General features: G+C 45.0%; 1 long non-coding RNA gene across 1 annotated transcript; it reads left to right on the top strand.

Moving 5' to 3' along the window:
* The first annotated feature begins 10 nt into the window (after positions 1-10).
* LOC309370519 lies at positions 11-13,516 on the top strand. The gene is made up of 4 exons (XR_014168606.1): positions 11-351; positions 1,715-1,850; positions 2,763-2,839; positions 8,480-13,516. It is a non-coding gene; the product is annotated as an uncharacterized lncRNA (long non-coding RNA).
* The last annotated feature ends 6,110 nt before the right edge of the window (positions 13,517-19,626 follow it).

Raw genomic sequence — 19,626 nt, 5'->3', positions numbered from 1 at the left:
GCGTCGCGAGCTCGCTTCCTCGACGCCCTCCCACAGTTGCAGAGCGAGGGCGCGCAGGGAGGCCGCCCCTTCGGGGGCAGGCGAGGCGCGCACCCGCCCACCAGGCCTCGCGCGGAGATCCGGGAGCAGAGGAACCGCGAGCAAAAGGGGAGAGTTCCAGCCGGGTACTATGCAAATCAAGCCCGTCCACCCGCGCTCGCAGAGGCCGGGGATGGGGCCCACCGTTGAGACTTCGCCATTCCGAAGGCGCCTCCTTGCGCCCATCGCACGCTGCGTAGCGCTGCACGTGCGCACGCTTCGCCGACGGCCCTCGCCACTACAATCCGCTCTAGGCGGCTTTCAGAGGAGCAGGTGGGACTCCGAGGTCTTAGAAGGAACCAGACCTTGGGGTGGGGTTGCCACTTCCACCACTCTTTTAAAAAAAACAAAAAAAAACACCTGGCTCCGTTATTATATATATATATATATATATATATATATAAAATAAGCCCAAGGTGGGAGAGCTTCACCGGTTGAATTCTGCCTGTTGCATCCTCTTAGCGCGCAGGAGCTTGCCAGGACGCGGTGGCAGGTCCTAAGACCAGCTAGAAAAGCTGGTGGTAGGGATATATAGGATACGCTAATTAAAGGAAGTTCCTCACTGAGGAGGCCCAATAGCCAGACAGCGGGCAGCTGTCAGAGGGACAGTAGCTAAGCTAAGAGAACACCTGCCCTGGATGGATTTCAGATGCTGGATCAGAGGTATCACAGCATGGTGACGTATTTCGTTCCAGCAGTGCACTCTAGATGGATTGCAGCCTGTCCTGGTCCAATACCCATCCATTTGCCTAATGAGGACCTTTATAGAGACCACAGCGTGTTTACAGCTAGGGATGGTGGACTGTACTGGCCCAGGGTTGCCACAAAAGAAAATGCATCACAGTGGTCCAGGAATAAGTTGCAGGGCATATCCCGTTAAGTTGGAAAGGAGATTTATGCGAGTAACAGCTTCTTGGCTAGATTGCCACATAGCCCATCTCATTCTTGGCTTCTTGGTTGTTCCTTTCGGTAATTCTCATGTTTTTCTTAAAACAAAAAATGCTAGGAAAAAATTGGCTTTTTTAAAAAAGAGGGCATCTTTCTGTGAAGCCTGGAAATGCAGATAACGCATCTTCTTCACTTTCCTCGACCCACACCATTAATCTTAATTAATGAGTACTGCTCATATTCTGGTCTCTGCTGTACTGCTAAAACGCCAGCCAAATTGATTCCAGCCTTAACCCAGTCTACGATACCACTGTGGAGAAACTGAACTGTTCCATGGTGGCCAACAGGTGGCGTGGGGGAGCCACGCCTCTATAGAGTTTAATACTCCCCCATCAGTACTTCCATGGCTGCTGTTGCTCCTTTGCCTCGCCTCCCCGACGTCAAATAATTTCCTTAATTATAATACCTGTATTCAGCACTGGCAGAGCTGGCTCAGGATGACATGGGCTGCTCCAGTCAATATGTCCTTCTCTGTTCTTGCCCATTTTCTTTGCAAGAGGAATTTGGAGTTTGTACATCTCCCCACAGAGCTGGGGCAGAGGAAGTAAACAGTTCATTCATTTTATTAAAGATTTGTGAAACACCCCCAAGCCACACCCATTTGGAGGAGCTAACATTCCACGTAATTATTGAGCACTATCAAAAGGAAGGGGACAAGACTAGAGTTTCCCCTTTTCCCCTTCCTGAGGTGCTTTATTTCCCAAAGAGCATAAGAAAGCTACAGACCTTTGGAGACCTGGAGCTGATGGCGTGTTCTCATTGTGCCCTGTGATGGATGTGGAGATTCATTTCCCTGAAGCAAATGCCACCTGAAATTCTTCCAAGTGAGTGTGGGCAGCCTGTGCTCATCAGGGAAATGGGCTGCTTGAAATACCTTTGGTCAGGGATAAGGGGGTTTTTTGTGTGTGGGGGGGTGCCCTCTGGCCTTGCACTTGACAGTCCAGAGGGGAACAGAGAGAATGATAGCCCCAGCCTTGGGACTTGTGGGCTGCTGTCCATAAGCAATTCAGAAAGTGCCCTTTTCTTAGTACCAAGCAGGAACCACAAGTGTGGCAGAGAAAGTGGGAAGCTGATTGACAGGGCTGATCTGCATGGAAAGGATGCAGATTTTGGGGGGGCCATTCACGAACAGCTGATTATTTCATTTATTATTAGAGTTTTGCTATCCTGGTTGAGGAGAGAGCTGCCACATTTATGTGCTCGATCAAGCAGTAAACTTTATGGGACCATCTTCCTGTTCTGTTTTCTCCAAGAGACTGAGTAGAAAAGGGGCCTGGAAGCAATTTTGCTCAGCCTTTTTGCAGAGAGTGCCAGGTCCTCAGGTCTCAGTTATGTTTTTCAGGGTACTCCAGATATCCTGTGCCTAATAGGAGTGGGGTCTCTGCAAGTTACAGGAGCCCTCAGTGGCACCACAATGCAAGACTGTATAACACAAATACAGAACGGCAAAAAGAAGGTATCGGGAACATGTGTGAATGTGCAAGAGTTGCATTAAGCCTGCTGTAGCAAGGAAGGGAGTTGCCAGAGTATGTGCATATCACAGCTCCTCTAGAAATGCCTGGATCTCAAATTATCAGCATCCTCCCCCGCTTTTTTAAAAGTAAGCTTTCTGTGAAGGTTGCTGCCTTCCCCGTGCAGAGAGAGAAGGCAAACACGGGGGGCAGGGAGGGGGAAGAGGGAAAGAGAAACTGACTAGGGAAAACTTGAGAAATGTCATTGTTAATTTCATCTGATAGATGGAGTGTCACACAGAGAGCAGCTGACACCAGATTGACAGCAGTCTGTCTGGAGGGCGCACACATGGGAGACTGAGGTGAGTGCCATTTATCAAATGAACAGATCAATCGAGATTATAGTATTTATTTCCTGTGATTAATATTTGAACTCCAATTCATCTTGATTGAGAGTTCCAGTCTCCAATGATTCACTTTAAAGAAAAAGAAAAAGTCTGCACTGGAATTTCCCAGGCAATTGCAGATAGAAGAAGCAAAGGTACCAAATTGCCTCACCCCAAAAGGGATTCATAATGGCAGAATTCAGTAACCAGTTTTGCTAGTGGAAGCCCATGCCCATAGAAGGACTACTAGTGTAGTGGGGCTACTTACTCCCCAAAATTGGCTCAGGGAGGTCAGGAGAACCTCCAGACTTGCACATGGGGATGAGAAGCTTGCTCTGACAGAGCACTTTCTCAAAACCAGCTGATTTCCCTATCCTTCCCTGACTTAACCCCAAGCCCCCAAGGTAAGATGGTCTTACAAGGGCCCAGAGTCTGCAGGAAGGCAAATCCATTGCTGCTGCTTCTAGGTCCTTTATGCTCCTAGAGGTGTCTCTCCCTATGAGAGTTTTACTGGCCTTGGCAAGTGCTCTCTGTCCTACTCCTCCCCATTCCCTTTCCCTGGAACTTTGTTCCATATAGAGTCTCTGGAGAAAACACTATCTTGGCACCTTTCTCGCCATGTTCAAGGCAAAGGAGAAATATGCCTAGTATTCTCACACCCCTAGGACCAATCAAAGGAAGACCGCTGGCTATTCCACATTTTCTCGTTCAAAAAGCCTGGGTGGCTTAGGCTACCTTGACTCCAGGTTGTCCTCTGAAGAGCAGTAACACCTCCTCCAGCCCCCTATGTTGCAGAGGAGGTGGTACCCACACACAGACCCAGGAGCCAGGAAGGAGATCACCTCTTGCTCTTGTGGCTCCCAGTGCTCTTCTCCTGCTTTCCTTCCCCCTCTTCTTGAGCTCTTCCCTTGATAGAAAATCTCTTTCTAATCATTTCTTCTGCTTGCATGCGGCCCTCCCTCCTCCCTCTCCTCCACCCCCATTCACTCCGATGGTGAGTGGGAGGGTTATTAATTTGAGGTTTTCCTTGCTCGTGCTCTAAATACCGAATACAGCGTTCAGCATTCCCACAGCAAATGAGACACACATTTCGCTTAGGAGGCAGTGGGAGAAAATGATGCAGCTCCTTCCACAAATTAATTGCTGAAGAGAAAGAGAAAGAGAGAGAAATGGGGAGGCAATCTGACTCTGATTCAACTTGTTTGCAAAGTTGAAGCAAGAGGGGGACAAGAAAAAGCTCTTGCCTGTGCTCACAGGGGGAATCAGTGATGTGGTAGGAGTGGGTCAGTTTGAACCAAGGACTTCAGCAGAGTTATTTGGAAGGCACCACAAGACCAGAGGGCGAGGGCATGTCAGAATAGAGTGGCCATCACTGACATGGTGAGAACTCCGAAGGTATTGTAAGTAGATAGATAGAGATATAGATAGATATATAGGCTCAGAGGGTGTCCATGACTGTTCCGTAACAGGGCTGCACACTAGGGACAAAGCAGCTGCCCTTCTCTTGGAGAACCTCGCAGCCAAGAAGGGGGAAAACTGATCAATAAGCCATTGAGCTAATCCCACTGGCACAAGAAAGGGAACACTCACAGTAAGACAGATTCCTTTGCCCTGAAGTACCAGGGTAAATCAAGAGAGGCTGTGGTTCATGTCCCCTTGGTGCAAGTTGCCGTATGCAAAAATGACAAAAGCTAGGCTTGCCATATATCAAAAACTAAAAACTAGAATATCCTGAATGTTGTTGAGCTGGTTTATTTTTAAATAAAACCACTGAACTTTTTGGGATTTTTTTTTACACAAACCCCAAGGTTGTTTAGCCTTTTTTATTTTACAAAAACACAAAAAAGATATTTTTTTTTCAATTGACTTGCCAAAGATCCAAAGTGCTGCCTTTGGGAAATCCCCACCCCATGTCAATTCTGCCTTTGAAATCCCAGTAATGTCCTGGGAAACCCAGACGTATGGGAGCTCAACAAAAGCTTCCATTTTATTTGGAAGGCAGAAGACTGCCTTTTCTCTTCTAGGGATGCTGCTAGCCCTGCCAATTTCCCCCTGCAGCAAAGAGCACATGCTGAGCCCACACCTTTAGGAGATCTGTCAGAAGTGGTAAAGATTCATTAGGATCATAGAGCCCATACCAAATCCAATTTGGTTTATTTAAAAAATGTATGGAGTTGGTAAGGATGAAGGAATCAATACTGGTTTGAAATAATATAAAAACACAAATTCTAACCTATGACTAAATGCACTTTCAATATATATTTCACCTTTTACTTTAAGGGCTTGCATCTTAGCAGTGTTCCATGGTTCAAGGGTACAATAGCTTTGTAAACAAGCATTTTGGTTTCCCTACGAATGTCCCAGTCCTCAAACACTCTGCACTTCAACAGGGAGAAAGCCGCACTCGCAGAGCTCAGGCGATGCTGGATTTCTGCATCAATGTCAGCTTTTGTAGAAAGATAACTGCCCAGGTAGATTCAAGTGATTCAAGGGCAAGGATATACTGTAACTAAAGGTAAAGGTAAAGGTAAAGGGATCCCTGACCATTAGGTCCAGTCGTGCCCGACTCTGGGGTTGCGGAGCTCATCTCACTTTATTGGCCGAGGGAGCCGGCATACAGCTTCCGGATCATGTGGCCAGCATGACTAAGCCGCTTCTGGCGAACCAGAGCAGCACGCAGAAACGCCGTTTACCTTCCCGCTAGAGCGGTACCTATTTATCTACTTGCACTTTGATGTGCTTTCGAACTGCTAGGTTGGCAGGAGCAGGGACCGAGCAACGGGAGCTCACCCCGTCGCGGGGATTCGAACCGCCAACCTTCTGATCGGCAAGTCCTCGGCTCTGTGGTTTAACCCACAGCGCCACCCACATCCCTTATACTGTAAATATACCTCACCAAATTCCCAAATCTGATACAATAGCTGTTTTTCTCTCTTTTATAGTACAGTACAGTACTTCTATCTCCAGAATGACATTCTCTCTCTATCCCACCACAATTGTTTTTTTAAAAAATGCCAAAATGTACACTTTATCTAGCCTGGCTTTTTAGCTGTTACAAAGAGGAACAATTTCCTTTGATAGTCTATCAATAGCCTGTGGTATTTCTCTTGAAAGGTGTCAAACAAAGAGGGAATCTCTGCCAGAGTCCAATCCACAGCCCATCTTTCAGCTAATGTGAATAGAAAAGTGTGGGGAGGTTGCCAGCTACCAATTACCAGCACACCAAGATCTCTAATGTGATGGTGGTACAGTGTGGTACATAGTGCAAAGAGAAATCCTGTTTTCTACTCAGTCCATAGAGAGTTCCAAAAATATAAATGTGCCAGTTACTTTTAAGAACATAAGGAGAGCCTGCTGGATCGGACCAGTGGCTGCTCTAGTTCAGCATCCTGCTCTGGCCATGGCCAAAAATGTTGAAATTTATCTTCCCTCCCTCTTTTGATTTGTTCATGAGTTGTAAGATCTAAGTGGTTTCTCACTTTTCTGCAGAGCTTTTTTTTTTAAAGAGTGAACTACATTGCTTTACTTAGTTTGAATTTCTGATATGCTGCTGTGGCCCCTTAGGAGTTACAGTGCTGGAAGTTAAGCTCCTGCCTGTCTAATATTAGACTTGTAGGTGCATTTTACTTTTGTGTATTGTGCAGCTTGTTTCATTTTCTCTTACGCTTCCCACCTTCTCTTTAATAAACTTGGAACTCGTTCTAGTTAGACACAGAGTATTACATAATGAAGGCAGATTCGCAGGCATTGAAGACAGCTTCCAGATTTTAAACCTTTGTGACACCTGGCTGAAATTAAACTCTGCATATATTCAGGGGACTGGTGCTGAGTCCTGGCACTGAACTCAAAACCACAGGTTCTTGTTCCCAGTGAGAGCTTTCCTGTCATTGCAGATAGCAGGTGTGGAATCATTCTATTCAGATTGGGTCCAGGGTGGGGGCAAAAGCTTGAAGCCTCCCTCCTCCACACCAGCTATTTTTTTTTTTTTAAAGCCCATGGCAAAATAATGTCACATCAAGTTTGGCTCTCAGCCTTAATCCCCCACTGCAATATGAGGATAAAACCACTCACTTTTGGGGGGTTTTCTTCTTCTAAAAGGTCTACATATATGTGAAACGCTTTGCAGACAGTGAAATATTCTGCCAATGCTACTGTTATTATTATTATTATTGACCCAAGTTGTTTCCATACAATCATAGAATGTTATCATCTCCAATAGAATATCATTTCCATCCTATCAATGCAGCCCACACTGGTCACAGAGGACAGAACTGCACCTTATAAACAACCTGTGTTGATCCCGGAGTCCATAAGAACATGAGTAGCCTTGTTGGATCAACCCAAAAGCTTATCTAGTCCAGTGTGCTGTTTCCACACAGCAGTCAACCAGATGTCCACAAGCAGGACACAAGGGCAGTAGCTCTCTCCGTCTCCATGTTGCCTCTCATCCTGGAGGTATTAGACAACCATTGTGACTCTCAGCCATTGATAGCCCTGTCCACCATGAATTTATCTAATCCCATGTTAAAGCTATACAAATTGGCGGCTGTAACCAGAGTCTTGTAGTCCTCTTGTCTGTCTTGAATGGTCTACCATTCAGTTTCATTAGGTGATTCTGGGGCTCTAGTATTATGAAAGAGGGAGGAAAAGCTTCTCTCTAGCCACCACTTGCTGGAGGAGATATTATAGTCCCATTTTCAGCCCTCAAAAGCTGGGGGAAATCTTGGGATTGAGCAGCTGGCTGTTGGCCTGGGGCTCTGCGGGAGGGGTTGATTTATGGACTGTGAGGGGAAGAGATGACTGCCATCCTCTGTTGTCTTCCATCCTTTGGTTGGTTGGTTTGTAAGCAGAGTGTAAAACCTGAGCCCGGGGAAAAGGGATGGAGTGTGTATACTGCAGTCAGCTAGGTGGTCACAGCCAGAGTCAAATAAGGGCAAATTAAAAACAAATGTAAGAAACAATGAATAACGTAAGTGGTTCCAGATGGATATCGCCTCTCAGGGTCTGCCAACAGGACACATGATGTCAGGTTAAATAATCAGTGCCAAAAACTCTTCTGGCCAAGGTTATTTTTCTCAATTGCTGTCAAATAAGAGTTAATCAAAGCTTTTTGGGTAATTGCTCCCTGGCTCAGGGAGATGCCAGGCAAGCTCTACATAGGTAACTATAAGTATACCTCATAGAACTTCCCAGAAAGCAGCTCTGTGAGCAGAAGGAAGGCAAAATGTGTTCTGGCACCCTATAGACTAGAACCATATTGATTTAATGGGGCATGAGGTGTATAGGCAAGTCTGCAGCAGATATGAGATGGGCAGTATACATGTGAGATGAGAAAAGTAAATTATAGAGCACAGAAGTAAAACAAAAAACAGCACAATCCGATTACTAGATACAACACTCAACTTTCTGTGGCATGAGCAACTCTCATGGATGCAGCCTCTTCATCTGCTAAGGTGCCACCATGGCTTTTGGAGAAGAATCGTGGGTGCTAAGTGGAAACAGGAGCTCAGTGCTTCTCAAGAGCTGCTTCTCAGACGTTCTCTCTGAACCAGTTGTGGGACCTCAGGAATCAGACTTTGTGCTCTTCTGGTGAATCAAGGATGTAGTTAAAACCAGAGTCGAGTGCCTCTTGAAAGGAAATACCTTAGAGAGAGACTGTCTGGGAGCATCTTCTCAGAGGTTACAAACTTCTGCAAAAGCCACCACAGATCAAGCACCTGACATCATCTAAAAACTTAATACTTTTCAATAGAGTAGGTTCATATATTTAGAACTGGAATCCTGTGACAGTGACAGACTGTACCATTTCATACTGTGGGTGTGGTGGTGGTGGGGTGCAATTTCAGGTCTCCCCTAGGCAAAACCCCACACTCATCCATATAAACAATGAAGACATATAGACAAACACATACATGTAACATGGCAGGAATAAAGCTTTTGGTGCAGCCTGCTTCATACTTTCTATTTGCAGGGATTTATTTCTTTTGAACATCAAAGTGGTTTCCTTCCTCAGCCCTAGTTGGAAGTGGTAAAATCCATTATGTAACCTCAGAATTCAAGCAGCTCACTCTGCTGCATGCATAGACAAGACTTGTCAGTTGCATGTCATCAAGTGATGTTCATGCATGTGTGAACTGGCCCCCCAGGAATAATTCATTCTTCCTGCCACCAAAAAAAAAGCACATACCCATTTGCGTACACCTTCCATTTGGTTTGTTGGAGATGGTAGTTTTTACTTGTTCTGGTTGTTAATTGCTCTGTGCACAAAACCAACTCTTCCTCTCTGCATTTCTTTCAGTTTGTTACAAGATCAATAGAAGGGAGTGTACCATGCATACATTTGAATTTAAGAAATAAAGACCATTTTTTAAGATGACAGAATCATTCCTGTTTAGTGACTTCTTTGCAGGACGTAAAGCTGCTTTGAGTCATACCCGCATTGTCTGAAATAGCTTTCACCTCAATGCTAAACCTCCAGTGGCTACTTGATTTACTCTGGCCTGGAGCATTTCACAAAGGCTTAGACACAAAAAGAATGGACTCCAACAGCCTTGATGTATTAGCAAACCTAGCCAAAATAGATACAGCATGCGGTTATATACATCTTCCATCACTTGTTGCTGTTGTTTGGCTGTATTAAAACAAAAGCAGCTGTGAAAGAGTGCTTATTCAAATGCTGGTACAGATCAGATAACAAATCCATCACATACACCTCAATCATAGACCAGCATATTTTACAAGAGCATTATGTTCAAAGCTTGCAGCTGGAAGGCTGAATCAACCTGAGCTAGAAAGCAATTGGGTTGCTTGTTGTGCACTTAGAAGGCCTTTAAAATCACCTGGATATAAAAGCAGGCTGTGGGGGATGGCAGCAGGAGACACAGTCTCACTGCAGTGTTTGAGGCTAGTGGGAAACTTATGAGACCATATTCATAGTAACCCTTCAGGACCAAAACGCTGGGACTTTGTAAATCAAGAGGGCAAATGAAGAACATTGATATCAAGTCCTTTCAGCCCTGCTAGGAGGAAAGCCTGGTGTTGTATCTGTGTTAGAATGAGAGCACTATGCCCTCACCATTGCAACACAACACCTCACCTCCCAGCTACAATGGCAGGCTGGTCTTAGTGATCTATCTCAGGGATGCAATTTAACAGCTCATTAAGCAAAGACAGAGCATTGATCACCATTATTAAGCACACCTTTAGCTAATTGCAGATTTCCATTCTTATGGCTTAACTATGTGGGAAAAGTCAAGCACAGGATATTAAATCACCATGATCTAAATCCTAGACATTTGATGTTCCTTTTTGATTTTACCATAATTAATTTTTCCTTTTTTTAATGTGGGGAATATTGTTGTGTTTTATATTGTAAACTGCCCTGTGATCTTCAGATAAAGAGCAGTATACATATTTAATAAACAATAATAATACCCGGTTTGATTTTAACCTAAAGCCTTGCTACCTATGAGCAAGATTGGCATCCCATTCTGCAAGGAAGGCCACAGCCACCTCCGCAATTCAGGAAGCATTTCAAGAATGGAGGTTCATTTCCTGTCCTCTGCTTCTATATTACTTGGTATAATAATCTTTAAGGCTGGATAGGTGAGTTTTAAAAACTCTGCTAAGTATGAATGGCAGTGTATAGATTACTTGTCAGTTTCATGGACAGAAACTCCATGTTTGCTGGCAAATATTGCAGCCTATCGGGGATTTAAAATGTGGCAAGATGGTGATAGCAAATGTTTTGAGTTTCCAAATCAGCAAGGGAGCTGGGTAGTATAGGGCTGTTCTTGTGTAACTTTGGCATGTGGGAGATCTGGGATTAGGATTACAGTATGTGTTAAGGAGAAGGAGAAAACTAAATAAGCACCCTCATGTGGCTACTCTGGACAGGGTTTTAGTCCTTTCCCTTATGTAAATCCCCCCCCATTGTTATTATCTCCATAAGTAGTGAGGCATTGGGGCGGGGGAAGGAAAAGGTGCAGATGGTGTTCCTGACTTTTAAAATAGTTTGGGGCAGGGTGTGGGGGAAATTACATCAGGAGATGGATGTTTGGAGGAAAAGGTTAAACAACCCAGAGTGTGTGGGGGCCCAGAGCGCGCACACACACACACTCAGTCTTCAAAGCAGCTGATAAAAATGTCCCCCAAACCTTGGGAGATCCTAAACATGGACCAGATAGGAATGTCAAGTGTAAAAAGGCAAAACTTTCCATTTCAGATGTCATTATTTCTAGAGGCGTTTGCACCCCGTCTCCACTCACTTTCGAAAGGGAAAGAGGGAAATGAAGACTGTGTGTTTCATACTCACAAACATGCTCTTCCCTCCACTAGCAGCAGATGTATGGAAGTATCTAGGGACAGTTCTTCTTGGGGGCGGGAGTGGGGGAGCAGGGAGAGGAAGCCAGTCTGGGAATGCTGGCATTGAAGAGGACAGTGCTCTCCAGCCTCCTCCAGCCCCAGCTGGTGCTTGTCACCAGAGCGTTGGCTCTCCTGGAGCGCAACTTAAACCTAACAGCTTGGAGGTCCCAGGCCCCCTCCAGCACAGCAAGAGCCTCAAAGCCAATGCACTTGTAAGCTGATGCAGCAGAAATTAAATGAGCAAATGTGGCCGGGGCCTTCCCCAGCCTGCAGTTCATTACACACTCACAGCCCTAAGGCCCAGCGTGAGGGAAGCGTGAGTGGAGGGGGCCATGCAGAAGTCAGACAGCTTGGCTAATTAACCACTAATTACCTAGGAGAGTAAGGAGGCTCTGTGCAACAGAAGAGAGTGAGGGGGGGAAATGTCTGAGGAGACTGGGAGCCATCGCACTTTCCCAGCAGGGGCTGCTGGAAGACCAGGGATGAGAGGTTAAGCAAAAGGCAAAGGGTGGTGAAGTGATGGCACCTAGGGGGGTGCAGTTCATGGGGCAGCGGAAGAGCTGTGGCCAGAGGAAGCGCTCCTTTGCTCCGCTTCCAAGGCCCCGCTTTCTTCCCAGATCTGTGCCCAGCTCATTTAATCTAGTCAATTGGATTCACTTCCCATCCGCTTAATTCAATTAGTCCGAGAGGTGCAAAGGAGAAGGAGCCTGAACCAAGCTGCACTTCATCAACAACTAGGTAGATCAGAAAGGAAGGGAAGCATTTAAGGGAAATGAATCGAAGGCCTGAGGTGGCACAACTCTGCCCAGAATGATTAGCAAGGTAGGGTAGGAAATGCATTTGTCTTTGTCTCTAGAATGGCCTGGGCTTGAATTATTCTCTAAGACTGAGAGACCAGTGTAAACCATTCGAGACAGAGCACATTTTTATCAACAAAACGGAGCGCCTGAATTAATTCTCTAAAGCAATGATTTTCCCAACGTTGCATATGCATGCTCTACAAAAAGGTGGGTGTGCGCAAAAGAATCCCCACAACACCACTATGTACATTTACTAGGGAGTAAGTCCCACTGAACTGAGTGGGGCCAATGTGTGTAAATATGCATAGATATGGAATGCACATCAACAGAAGCAACAGAAATCATCTTCTATATGGAGACAAGAGTCAAATGAGCCCCCCCCCCATGCTGTGTCGCTTCCCAACCCCACAAAAGGTGTATCAATGCAGCTTGCTAACCAGAAGTGTGAAAAATGCTTTGCTGGAAGCTAATAGTTCAACAAGAGCCAAAGGCTGAGGCTGCAGGGAGAGGGAACATGGCTCTACATTGATGCCATGTTGAGAAGTATAATCCTGCACACCCCCTTTGAGGAACTGGCCACCTGTGAATCAGGGACACACAGAGTTCTGAGCTAAGGCTGGCAGTCTTGTTTTATGCCAACACGGTGAAATGTGTTATGCCACATGGCAGTTTGCAGCTAGACAACAGGGTGCTTTAAGGCAGGAAATGTGAATACAAAACTGCAAAAGTGCCAGGCTGACCCCAGATGGATCTCCATGCTAGAGGCCCACCATTCATCATGGTCCTTATGCACCAAGTGCTGCTTTATGTGTGGGTGTGTTTTCCTGCAGACAAGGCAGGGCAGCAAGTCACTGTGTTGAAGGGTATCATGTTATCCATGTTTTCACACCATATGGTTTAGCTATACACCACTTGGCCGACCCCAAGTGCTACAGCTGGCTCCAAAACCAGCAAAGGCAAAGCAAGCACACAATAAACAAAAACAGATAAGGTTTAAGAGTGGCTGGTGAAACCCAGCCAGATGGGGCGGGGTAGAAATTGTTGTTGTTGTTGTTAGAAAGAGAGACCTCCGCCAGAAGACAATGCTCAGACTCCCTATCCACTTTGAAAAACGGAACAGGTCCCATGTGCTTTTGGCACACCTCAACAACACAGAAGCAAAACCTTAGACGCAAACACTGTTGAAACTGGGTTGGCTCACAGTACCCTAGGACAAAGTGCTCTGTTCCTTTGATGCAGGCGAGATGCTCTGCTTAGATCAAAGGGCTAAATTTTTTCTGCAGGGCATAGAAATTTCATATATAACTATTTGTCATGCTGTACAACTGGAATCAGATGGGCCTTTAATAGTTTACATGGGACATTCCTTCCTTTCATGTCACATGACTTGTTTGATCACGGCAGGTTTAAGATCTTGCCCTGTTGCCAGTCTAAATATTTGCTAGGCATCTACACTCCATTCTAGATATAGGATTCAAGAGCCAGCAATTGACTCAACAAAATAGTCCTCAGTATCGATCATGTGCTCTCCACCATGCACAGGTATAAACTTCCCACAGCCTCCTCGCCCCTAAAGAAGGAAGTCTAGCTCTGGCCTTGATGCAAAATTCACCCTAAAAAGCAACTACTTGAGAAGGAACTTGTAAGGCAAGGATGGAGAACCTGTGGTCTTCCAGGCGTTGTTGGACTCCAACTCCCATCATCACCAGCCAGCATGGCCAATGCTCAAGGATGTCAGGTTGTAATCCAACAATATCTGGAGGGCCACAGGTTCCCTATCCTATATTGAGGATTAGCCATTGAACATGAGCATTGCTGATGACCTCTACCCTATCTATTCTCATTTCCCTGAACAAGTACACAATGTATATTAAATATGTAACCCAGGGCCCACTGATGACTAGAACTACCCAAGCCAGATGAATCCTGGCAATTGCTCTTATTCCTTGCTGTCAGCACTAGCCAAACCCTCTCCCTGCCCACCCATCAGTCATGGAGTGGTACAATCTGAAGTGGTGCAGCTTTGCTCCATTCACAGACATGCCACCTCAACATTTGTGTATGAGGACTTGGGACAGGAACACTGGGGAGAACCAGCTCCAATGACAGAGAAACAAGGTAATGGCTGTCATCAGGGATTATACCCTTCTAATACTGAACTCAAAGCCATCTGGGCAGAAGTCCCTGACAACAAGGCAAGATTGGTGGTGGTTTTCCTAAGGTACTCATTTGTGGAATGCATTTGATATGGATCAGCAGGCTTTCCCATATAGCCGTGGTGTGGTAATAAGCTTCTCGCAAGATAGTAAGCAACCATTTGGGATAGCTTATAAACTGCCCAACCAGAGCCAGAACACTTGGAAATGCTATTGTGCTGTAGCACAGTGCGTGCACACACACATTTTACAGCAAGACATGTTACTGTAGGAGAGCCCTTTCCAGTGTGAATGTGCCACATTAGTGCCCTATGGTGACTTATGGGGTGTGAAATGGCTGTAATGAGGACAGAATGCCAGGTAAGCTTCCGTCAGAGCATATGAAGTCTGGATAGTGTGCCTTGGGAGAAGGCTATTGAACAGTTACCCACACTCACAAGCTGCCATAAAGGAAATGTTAATTGAGGCGATAAAAGGCAGCTAGGGAGAAGGCAGATTCAAGTTGATAGCAGCTGGCTGCAATAAATGGGAAAGGGACCTGCTCTCTTAGGGTTGGGAGAGAATGCTTCTTTCCCAAGTAGTTTGCAGGATGGGAGTTGCAGATCCATTGCTTGGCAGAAATCATGCAGCCGAAGGGAGGATAATGTTGGGAATTCCTTGTGAAAATAATCAAATAGCTGATTTTTGGCACAAGGGTCATATACCCCTTCTTCCACTAAACTTGAAGTATTCCCCACTGACTTTAATTCTCAGGGATTCTGGGGTCAGGCAGTGTTTATTGTTGGGCTTATCCAGGGGGAGAAGGAGCTTCCCTCTAGCTCCTATACTAAGCCCATATAGCCTGGAAGAAAGCTCTTTAGTCCTAACAAGTTAAAACTATATATAAAAAAAACAGAAGACTATAATGCCCAAGTGCACTAAGATGCACACCAATGTAAAACAAACATTATGAGATCCTGCTGGACTCAGAATATCTAAGCTGGAAACTGGTAAATTCAGACATCCAAAAAGAACAAGCCAGGCGTCACTGGTTCATACAGGTTCTCTTTCTCTTGCTCCTTTTTAACATAGGTGGGAGAAATTACCCACCCTACAACCCCTGGGAATAACCTTCCTCCTGCTGCGTTCAGGAATAGCAGCTAAGGTTGAGGACATCTTCTTTTCCTAGGTATTTGTGCTGCGCCTTTACTTATTTTTAAACCAAGTTCTGTTTGCACCAGTTTAGTTCTCGGATTCACACTTCACCCATCATCCCTATCTCTGCTTTGAGGAACTTGAGTGAGAATTCTTTCCTGGCTCCTAAATCCAGGATGCTTCATCACACACAAAAATACTCAGACTAAGAAATACAGTCTGTGGTTGTCTGCATCTGACTGGGAACAGACCTCAAAATGGCGATACACAAATATCCCTCATTAACTAACTCTGTAGGTATGTTTGCACTGCAGTCTCAAGCCGGAAGGCAAGAGGAGCCCTGAAAACAACTGTGTGGAATCTGGACCAATTACTCTTGTGAGAAAATCATCCCCTACTGGTTGACAGACTATAAGATCCACATTTGCCTAAAGTCCTCATCAGTGACCTAAATCTGGATGTTAACATCAATAACCCAATTTCATCATGAATTCAGCATTTCTCATCATTGCAACAGAGGAAGAGAGCCCTCTAGATGCAGTTAGTCCATGAGGCAGGTTAAGACAGGCTTGAACATCCCTTTATTCTCTGTCCGCCCCATGGACAAGACCAGAATAATATAATTTGGGTTGGGAAAGACTCAATTCTTGCTAGAGAAAGTGTGCCATAACCTTTATAAAAACATTCACAAACTCCCTCAGGGCTGCAAAGAGAGAACTGGAAGCCTTCTGTATTGGAAACATTTATAGAGTCTGCTTCTGAATGATCAACAGATGCCCACAGAGATTCAATTCCTGCCAGGATGAAAAATTGGCAAATATTAAGTTCTCATGCAGTGATTGAGCCGTTTCAGATTTAAATGGGTGAAAGTTGCCATTGTTAGGTGTTCTATTAATGGACCATATAGTGCCTCTGGGCCACTTTGCTTTGCAGTCCAGGGGCTGTCAGAACACTAAAACAAATGCTGGTGCTAGGGACAGAAATTTATTTTGGGGAAATGCAGCAAAATCTGCCTTCAGGTCATTCAGCAGCTGCAAGGCTGCTTGGAGGTAGTTTTCTGTACTGGTTGGCCAGACATGGTCTGAGGTTCTATGAAAAGTGCTGAAATGTCTTATTTTGCATGGACTTTCCTTTTTGTACTGTGCTCAGAAATAGTGCTTGTGAGGAGTACAAGATTAGAACTGCCTGTGGAGATACCTGGGGACTGGAAGTAGCAGAGTCATTACTGCCTGAGCCACTGGAGCTGATGGAATGGGAGCACTTGAGTGGTCAGTGTGTGTGTGTGTGTGTGTGTGTGTGTGTGAGAGAGAGAGAGAGAGAGAGAGAGAGAGAGAGAGAGATGAGGCATGTGGTAGAACATCATTATCTCATTGGCTGCCCAATATATAGGTAATATGAGGGTGAAATCACCAGCACAATCCCTAACGAGCATGGACAGTGTTTCTAGGATGTTCTTTGTGTATAGCAGTTTTAAAAAAATTGAGAGCAAGAGTTCCTTGGCTTGCAACTATTTATATATGCCCACTGAAAACATCTCTAATTTATCCTTTTCTTAGTTTAGATTCTGCTCAAAATGGAAGGATATTGCAGGGGTCTCCCCTTCACTGCTTTATGAACGTTCACTTCATAGACATTGTTAATGGCTATGAGATTTCAATCGCCCCACTTCAATCCACCCTTTAACTAAGGGCAAGCTGTGAGCAAATGTCCATTTGGCAAATTAAGACTTTCCAGGCAAAGCACGCTGCAGCAGCAGGATTGAGCAAGCTCCAGGAGCAGAAGCCAGGAGGTAGGGGATGTGGGGGGGATCCTGAGAGCCAGACAGAAGTGCTGAGATATGCTTGTTTGTGCTTTGGTTAAAACATTAACAAGATTGCTCTGAAAGCTTTGCAAGAGGTTGGCTGCCAAAATTAAATGTTTAGAATTTAAAAGCATCCATTTTTATTAAAGTCTGACATATTGCTGGCTCTGGCTTCAGTATTGGCTCCTACAGATGAGGAGAACTGGGCACTGAAAGACCAAGACCAAAGGTGAGCAGGGTGGCCAAGATGCAAATGAGGGCACGGTTCCTGCACCTTTAATGGTTATGCAGAGCACAGAATTTCAATAGGTACAGTTTGGATGTTATTCTCTCCTCCACACAACTATTTATATAGGGATAGGTGCCCTGCCCTCATCTGCATCTTGCCCCCCTAAATATGGGTGCAAGGAGACTATTCTGTATGCAAGCATCCTAGGAGAAAAGAGGTGGTAGAACTCACCTGAACTCAGTTCTGGCACCTCTCAGGTGAGCACCATTGCCATTATAAAAGAACAAGGGAGACATTCATGTTGAGTTCTGGCACCCCCACCCCCCGAAAAATAGTACTGCTTAGATCACACATAAGTTAAAAAATAGGCACATCCACTTTCATGTTTTGTGGTACATACCCCCTCCCTCCTAAGATTAGGTCATTATAGGCAGTTAAAATATTTGTCTTCTGGCTTCTGCCACTCCACTTAAGACCTGGCAACTCCAGAGTCTCAGAGGCAGCTAAATTTATGGCAAAGACAGCTATAAATTAACCATTATAAAATTTATTCAAGTGCTCCATATAGATCTGTCGAAATTCTCCACCACAAGCCCCATCTTAGTCTCCCTCATTAGCGCTAAACATATCCTGTCTCTAAAGAGTCTGAACCAGCATCAGGTGGAAGGAATGGAGGAAAATCCAAGCGGAATTAGCAGAGATGAAAAGCTACAGCTGTCTCAGACAGGGGTCATGGCTCAGAATAAGGAAGGCCCCACTGCAGATAGATTAGTGCTAACTAATCTAGAATCACTAATTCACAGCTCTGAGTTCTTTCTCTTTCTATGGCCTCTGCAAGCAGCGACATAATTTCCATATCTCTCAAGGGACAAACCACTGCCTGGGAGGCAGCTGTGGTTCCAGACAGGATAAAAGGAAGGCCAGTCAACAAAATAATCAAACCCAAGTTTTGCCTTGGGCCTAATGCACTGCCTCTAATACTATGCTGTGTGAAGACATGAGTGCTGCTGGGGGAAAAACCAGTGTGCAGTAGCAACAGAAAGAGGGAATGTTACGAAGTACCCCTAAATTCAGATTTTGTAGTACTGTAGCCTGCACCTGAGAATGGAAGCTCTGTTATGATCTGGAAGACAAGGAATGAACCACCTGCAATGTGTCCTGCTAAATACATTGGCAGCTGTCTTCTTGGCATCCTTCCTTATCACTTGTAATTTTAAAAGTAAAACACAAGAGCATCAGACTCTTTCTGGAAGTGTTAAGCCAAGATGCCTAAAATGTCACTCTTTCACTTTCCCCACATAGCTAATAAGGAAGTTTCAGTGGGATCAGGCTCCCACCAGAAAATAGTGATGATGTTAATCTTTTTCCCCTTCCACATCTGGACATCAGAAAGAAGTTACACCTTTAGAAGGCATTTCTCAGAGATTTAGGACAATCTCTTCCTGGCTGGCATGATTTAGAAACTTTTAGCACCCAATGCTTTCGGGAAGACAATATTTTTAGCCTTTTATTGTAAATATTAAACTCAGATTTGGTTGTAAAAGCTGCTACTAGCCTGCTCAGAGTTAGGGGCTTCTTATCTTCAAGGGTTGGACTCTATCTCCCAGGATCTTCATTAAGGTTGTAATCTGTGACTCTCAGATCCACCCACCCACCCACTCTGCAGGTGTCAGAAACTGCGTCCTCTTTTTCACAGAACAGGCCATATGCCCCTTTGTTACACTACCTCATTTTATTTTTCCTCGTTTTTGTTCCTTTTGCTGTACCAGAATGGTTCCAGGGTGACACTACCAAACTCTCCTCTGCATCCCTTACCAAAATACTCTGAGCCAGTGTTCTTAAGCTGGCAACAGATCTTTGCCTTCTCCATGCTTGTCCTACTGCTCTAAAAATCCCTCCCCACCCCGTGCAATTTTTTTGCCTTTACCTTCACATTTCTTCCAAACAGATTTGTATAGCACATCCTCAGCAGCAATTTTCTCCACCACATTTCTCTCTTTTATGCTCACAAACCACATCAAGCATTTCCACTATTAAAAAAAAATTTACTTCCCTGTTTTCTGTTAAGAAAGCCAAATAGCTCATACCGTTAGTTGCTTCAAGCTCTCCAGAACTGAAATCCTTTTCCTTTGCCAGTCATCCCAAACGTTTTCCTCATTTGTTAATATTGCCAAATTGTGTTCATCTTCTTTTTCCAAAGTGTGCTGCACAAGCCCCCTCCTGCAGTTTTTGTGGTAAGGCTGGTGCTTTAGAATGATTTCCTTTTATTGCTGTGGCCA

This window comes from Podarcis melisellensis (assembly GCF_964234715.1).
Source record: "Podarcis melisellensis genome assembly, chromosome: 5".
In the NCBI taxonomy this organism is placed as follows: Eukaryota; Metazoa; Chordata; class Lepidosauria; order Squamata; family Lacertidae; genus Podarcis; species Podarcis melisellensis.
This window is presented reverse-complemented; position numbering and strand designations above follow the sequence as displayed.